At 35.3% G+C, this 7,839-nt stretch overlaps 1 long non-coding RNA gene across 1 annotated transcript; it reads left to right on the forward strand.

Annotated features, from left to right (window-relative positions):
- The first annotated feature begins 249 nt into the window (after positions 1 to 249).
- Positions 250 to 6,298, forward strand: LOC117341393. The gene is made up of 2 exons (XR_004535624.1): positions 250 to 1,255; positions 3,878 to 6,298. It is a non-coding gene; the product is annotated as an uncharacterized LOC117341393 (long non-coding RNA).
- Positions 6,299 to 7,839: the final 1,541 nt, after the last annotated feature.

A 7,839-nucleotide genomic window follows, 5' to 3' on the forward strand; every position in this document is an offset into this window, starting at 1 on the left:
ATCTGTAGCGCTGTAGCTACATGTTAAAGGACGCCCGGTGAGTGGGCGGGTGATTGGCAGGTTGGGGGAGGAGTCATCGGCTCTTACACACTGGGCCATCAACTAATTATAATTATATATGTATAGGAATTCGAGGAACGCTGATATGTATATCATATATATATATATATATAGTTGGGGATAGTATATAGGCGCAAAATTCTGTGAATATTCCATTCATTCAGACCAGACATACGAACGCGACTTTAAAGCTACAAGATAATCTGGACTTAAGGTTTAACCTTACGGGACTTTTGAATGGTACTGCAAAGTAAAGACTAATCGCTAAAAGAAATTGAGAAGAACAATCAAGATTATAAGACAACGCCGAGTGAAAGAAATTCGTGATTTTATTAACTAACTTTTTATTACATTACGATTTCGTTTACCAGATGCACGTGGGATATCTTCACATCCACACAGAACGCCAAATTAATGTGATTCAAAGGTGACGACAATAATAGTATAAATACTTAAATACAGGTTGTCTGTATAAAACGAGAAGCTGACGAAAAAACTGCGCTAAAGCCACTAACATCTGATATTCAAATTCAAAAAGGAAATCAAAGTCATACATCTTGCTGTGGATTTAAAAGTTTTTACAATTTTGGGAACGCAGTGAAAAAAAACTTGATAAACGGTTCGTTTTGCTTATTATTCATTTTTGTTTCATAACAAAACTGAAAAAATCCTTAAAGATGTCTATTGTCCTGCCACACGCCGAGTTGAAGTACGCCATGGTGTGCCACCTGGCGGTGCCGCTTGAAAGCGCTTTTCAGATAAGCGCGGAGTCACCGGAAATAGGGGTTGACGATTCCGCAGACGGTCTTCTCGTGTCAGAACTTCTCCCGGAATCCAATGGGATGTTATGTACAGAGACTAAATCGTTATCCATCAAGACGTAGTGGCCTGTGGCAGTGAGAGAGTAGGAGTAGTGGTTTGTTATAGAAAACACGTCCAATTCCAACATTTGGTTATAGAGGGCGCTGTTGAGGACAAATATGAGCGTTTCTATGTTATATACGTCTTATCGGTTTACATGTTTAATTTTTCATGGATGATCTAAGATGACGTGAAATAATGGCTTTATACAGCAGAACAATGTCACTGTGGAGCAAATATCCATGCGGATCACGGCACGACACTCAGAGGAAGACGAAGATCGGATCGCCGCCACTCATTGGTACTCATTGGGACAACACAGTAACTGTCCATGGTAAGTCGGGACTACACTTTAGAGCAACGCGTTATCATTTCATTATTCTGAGAAACGAAGAAAGTGGTGTGTACAAGTACCTACATATGTAATATGTCAGAATAAAAAATAGCGGACGTAATCTCCTATTGATAAGGGACTCGGAGATAAAGACTACTTATTAGTATATATATTAATATGCAGTTATTTAAAACGAATTCCCGCTGTATACATGATACTATATTTTCTTTATACGAATTTCAAGGTCCTAGAAGTAAACTATTAGTTTTTTTCATAGATTCTGCTACTATATGTTTCCGTATTCTACGAGATCCGGTGTAGACAGTTGAATTATATAACAATGCATATATAATTACGTACGTGATATGCTTTTCAGGAAGTATACTTCTTTTTCATTATGTGTCTTCTAACGGAAGTCATTAACAAATCATACATAATAAAAGCTTCACTAATTAACTAATTATGTGCATAATTGAAATAAATAATTAATTCGGTTTTGTCCCTTAGCAATTTTATATTATACACATGTGTCATTGTTAACAAACATCAAGAGATGTCACTGGGACACACAAGCGAATTGCAACTTTTAATCTGAATTCAGAAATAGATATAATATATTTGGTAATTCAGCCATTACGGCACAACAGGACGTGGCGGGGAAATGTTAACTTAAAAAAAAAAAAAAAAAAATAGAGCGAGTGAGGTTGGGAATCGAACAACACACCGGAAGTCACAAATCTCCCCAACAGAGCTATCCCATTAGAGCAGTGTTGTACAATTTGTGAATGTTTGATGTTTTATAAGTGTAAATGATTTTTGTGCATACCGCCTACATGATTTGTAGTATAACTGTCTTGGCTGGCGATATAAGATATAAATGCGGTTCTAAGAGTCCTGATTGTAATGGCTGTTACGATAACAAAGACATTCCACCTCTACGCCAGGATCGAAATAACGTAAACAACATTTTTCTGTCGTTGTCAACAGTATCAGACTCAGCATCAATAAATGGAGACTTAATGAGCCTATTGTTGATTTTCATTTTATTCTCTGTCCGTTATTAGCAGTATCTAAATATAACATTCTTTCATATCTATATATCAATTACATATACATTCCTCTTTTGTATCGCTATTGTGGGCCATAATAATGTATACAAAGTTCATAAACTTTTCTTCACATAAAAGTGCTGGGGGGAAATTGTTTAACACGAAGAATGAAGAAAAACGACTGTTACTTAACACCGTACATTTGATATAAATCACAGCGAAGTGTGTAAACGACTTGACTGTCAGTACGTTTGTGTTCTAGTGTTTAAATATTATATTTCTGATGAGTCCGCAGTGTTTAGAAAAGTTTACTTTTATGTGTGGCCTTGTTTTTATTCAACTTAAAACAAGACGACTCATTGTACTGTCGAAATTACTCGGCTTGATAGTAATAAATCTATTATATTCACCTGAATCATCGCTTTTGTATCAGTTTTGTACCAGGAATCATACTAATACACTGACCTTCCATGTAGGTAATCAAAAAGTTTCATTAAACAAAAAACTCTCAAAAGGAGAAGAGTTCTGATGTTAAGTCAACTGTCAATTTACTAATGTCCCGACTGGAAGAACCATTCCCTGATCAATTTGATAAAATTGTCGAAACGAAAAGTCGGTCGTTTATTTTTGTCGGTTAACACGTTGCCTCAATGCGAACTTGAGTGACGTCATCAACAACGTTCTGTTTCTGGGGTAAAAAAAACCCCGCCTAAATCATTTGGTAGACATACGCATACATTTAATTCAGCTAAATGTGTTGAAAATGCTTACGGCGGCTTACGAAAACAGTTCACTTGCTGTTATTGCGAAATAATACGAGATACAACATGCAAGGGTGCAAACGGATTAGGATAATAGGTTTTGCTATTTTATATATATTTACTTATTTCCTTGTATATATGTAGTACGTGATGTTATCCAGGTTTATCGTCTAGCAAGGAAATCTCCTTTGAAATGAAACTATTAAATTTCCTCAGGAATTAGAAAATTCCTTTTTCAATTCCAAGTTTTTAGTTGATGATCCTATAAAAGTTCACCGTTTGTGTTGATCGTTAATTATTTCTTTGTCAAGACGTTATCAAGATGAACCTATAATAAAATAGAGTCTATCAAAGAAATGATGTATATATTTATATCTCGCGGAGTGGATTGCTGTGTAACATGTGAAGTGGGAATTCTGTAACATCGGCATTTAGGAAGCATTGCACGCGCTAGATAACGGATGATATCGAAATATTACATTTGAGTCGTTTGAGTTGAATCATTTGATTGTACCATTAAGAATTCGATCGTTATCAAAACTTTACAATTTGTAAAAGTCTAGATTTTTGCATATTTTAATGATTCAATCAAGACACATTTTCATATGTCTGAGTGAATTAATAAAATCTTGAAATCTTGAAAATAAAACCAGAATATTCTCAATTGGTAACTTCCTGCTCTCTTTCATTGTCTGTCCACCCACATACTGTATATCTCAGTTTAAATATATACTTTTAATTATAAATAAACACTTTAATTGAAAATGAATACTTTAAATGACATAATCTTTATGATTTATTATCCTTTTCAGATTTGTGCTTTTGGCGCGAAATCACAGGCGGCGGCAGACGACACACCGGATAGGAATTAAGACATCTTTCAAGAATGTTACCTTAGCTTTTCGAGCGGTAACCAAAGCAACGATGACCGCGTGACTATCGGACCCATAAAACGCCAAAATGGAAATTTCGGTCTAATGAAAACAAGTAATGAACATGTTTTCGTGCCAATGACAAAAAAACTGTACACATGTCTAAGGACTTCAAAAACTAAACAAAATATATTAGCTCTAGCTTTGGTGTCTGCTACAAAAGTCTGAAAGTTACAGAGAAATTAATGTCGTAACGGTAGAATCCAAGTGGTCCCTATGAGTTAATTTTGATATTTATAGAAGGCTGGTGGTGTGGTATAATAATGGCTATAGTAAATGATTCGCCTGATTTTCAAACTTTATTTGAACGGAATATATTAACGCTGACAGAGGATCGAGACAGTGCGGTCAACACATGTCAAGCCACACACATAAGGAAAAGGGATATTGCACGTGACGTAAAGCTGTCGGAGTCCCGGAAACGTTTGTCTGTATAAGTATTTAATGTCAAAGCGGACAGGGTCGATTTTTCCGTCTAAATATGAACATAAACGATTCGTCGACTCGTTCCGCTGAAAAAATGTTGGAACATGACAGATTATTCAGGTTAAATAACAAAGTGTTGATATTATTATATGTTTAACTTTATTTGAATATATAGATTATACATTTGTTGACATGAATCGCTGTGTATGTTTCTACTTGTGGTGCTCAGTTTCGTAGATATTATGTTAATGCATGAAACATTAATTGGCGCGGTATGTGATATATATAATGAAGTGTCAATTGCTTATAATTCCAAACTGTTAATTAGTGTAAGTAATTAAGTCGTTTACAGTGATTGATCTACATACGAGTCCTGAGTCCTGTACTTAGAGAATTAAGATGGGACTCGCATGCAGAATTTCTGGAATTACTTGGATTTTACATTGTGACTCTTTCTTCTAGCAATAATTTGAAAAGGACTCGTGAACATAAATAGTAGACTGACCTCTGTATTTACTAGATCATATTAGCCTACGGGGTATGCATAAGACATCCGGATAAACAGTGGAATTATTCTAATTTAATACAATTGATTTTATCATATACATGTAAATGAGTAAGGATTTACGCTGACCACACACGACTTCAGCTTCATTAAAATGTACAATGGCAACACAGGCACTTGATACAAAATTCCAACAATGCAGTATGTATAATATAGTTACGAAGTTATACATTGACTGCGCGGCTGAAATTTGTGACATATCCCTGTGATTGGAACTATTTATTTTTCGTTTCACTTAGTGAAGAAAATAATCAAGTCACCGACTCCCATGTCGAAAATACTGTTCACCATTTAATACTGTTATCTAAAGTACGCAAGGTTAAAGGTCAAAGTTTAAAACCATATCCCGATTATAAAGATAGCGTTATCTTTATCATAGAACGAACGTTACGGGGTGTCTAAAATTAAAAGAGATTATTTCGCTTTATTTTACTTTTCGGATCATATTGAAATATATATATACATTTTCAATAGCGCTAAATATACTAAAATCAATTTTGCGTATACAAATTTAAGCTTACAAATCTTAAAACAACTTTGTAGGCACATTTAAGGCGAGTCTTATCGACTTATTGGCCAGAGGGAATAACAGTAGAATTGGGTGGGGGTATTTTCATAAATACTACAACAGAAAACAAAATTAATGAGATTCACACTTCATGTGTGATACTCTTACGTAAATCGTAAACAAATCACCTTATGTGCCAGAACGTGGACGAGGCTTGAAATGCTGAAGACAGAAGATGTTGTGTCTTTTACGGAAACGAGGGATATATACACTTCGTCTCATCAATCACGCTCATCTGAAATCATTATATTAATTAACATTCAGTTTTTAAATTAAGAATATTTGGATGATGTTCGTTGTATTAACCTAAAAAACAATTGATCAAAATATTGACAAACTAGGACAATTCTCTTAGTGCAATACAAAAAAAATATTTATTTATTTTAGTGACATGCTTTCCAGTGAAATATTTCACATTTCAATAGAGGGTTTTGATTGACATCTCACTTTCCAGGATCAGAGTTACTTTGTCATTTAAGTTTAGGACGGTCACGTGTCGTGGAACACTGACGGAATTTTTTAAACTCAAATTCGGAAATTCTAGGGAATTTTGGTAAAAAATTAGATAAAAAATTCTGGTAAATGTGAAAATTGTTTTGTGTTTTATTTCTTCTGAATTGTATCCAGAATGAAGCGGTGTTCGCTATTGTGTACAGATAGCCGCTTGTTCTGATAATGTTAACAGTCATGTGATATTATGGTGCCCGATTGTTTTTCTAAAAAAATAAATTTTAAAAGTATATTGAAGATTATTTTGTTTCTTGACTGCATAGTGCAATGTTGATCTAAAATTTTCGCCAGGATAACTGACAAATACCCCTGATCATAGCACCCCCTGTCTATCAAGACCACATTGCCATAGCAAAATCTGTGTATACAGACTATACATGACTATAGAAACACTGGCTAATGACCACTGTCTACAATGAACAACTGGCCATAACAATTCATGTATATAACGACCACCAGACATAAACAACACCTGTCTATAACCACCACACCACAATAAAACACCTGTAAATTACACCATATGTTGATAACGGCACCTCTCTATAATGGCCATCTAACCGTAACAGCACCTGACGAACAAGACCATCTGATTGTTACAACACCTACCTATAACGACCATCTGATTGTTACAACACCTGTCTATAACGACCATCTGATTGATATAACACCTGTCTATAACGACCATCTGATTGATATAACACCTACCTATAACGACCATCTGATTGCTACAACGCATATCTATAACGACCATCTGATTGTTACAACACCTGTCTATAACGACCATCTGATTGTTACAACACCTGTCTATAACGACCATATGATTGTTACAACACCTATCTATAACGACCAACTGATTGTTACAACACCTGTCTATAACGTCCATCTGATTGTTACAACACCTGTCTATAACGACCATCTGATTGATATAACACCTGTCTATAACGACCATCTGATTGTTACAACACCTACCTATAACGACCATCTGATTGTTATTACACCTATCTATAACGACCATCTGATTGTTACAACACCTGTCTATAACGACCATCTGATTGATATAACACCTGTCTATAACGACCATCTGATTGTTACAACACCTGTCTATAACGACCATCTGATTGTTACAACACCTGTCTATAACGACCATCTGATTGTTACAACACCTACCTATAACGACCATCTGATTGTTACAACACCTGTCTATAACGACCATCTGATTGATATAACACCTGTCGAACAAGACCATCTGATTGTTACAACACCTGTCTATAACGACCATCTGATTGTTACAACACCTACCTATAACGACCATATGATTGTTATAACACCTGTCTATAACGACCATCTGATTGTTACAACACCTGTCTATAACGACCATCTGATTGATATAACACCTGTCTATAACGACCATCTGATTGTTACAACACCTGTCTATAACGACCATCTGATTGTTACAACACCTGTCTATAACGACCATCTGATTGCTACAACACCTGTCTATAACGACCATCTGATTGTTACAACACCTGTCTATAACGACCATCTGATTGTTACAACACCTGTCTATAACGACCATCTGATTGTTACAACACCTGTCTATAACGACCATCTGATTGTTACAACACCTGTCTATAACGTCCATCTGATTGTTACAACACCTGTCTATAACGACCATCTGATTGATATAACACCTGTCTATAACGACCATCTGATTGTTACAACACCTACCTATAACGACCATCTGATTGTTATTACACCTATCTATAACGACCA

This window comes from Pecten maximus, chromosome 13, assembly GCF_902652985.1.
Source record: "Pecten maximus chromosome 13, xPecMax1.1, whole genome shotgun sequence".
NCBI classification, from domain to species: Eukaryota; Metazoa; Mollusca; class Bivalvia; order Pectinida; family Pectinidae; genus Pecten; species Pecten maximus.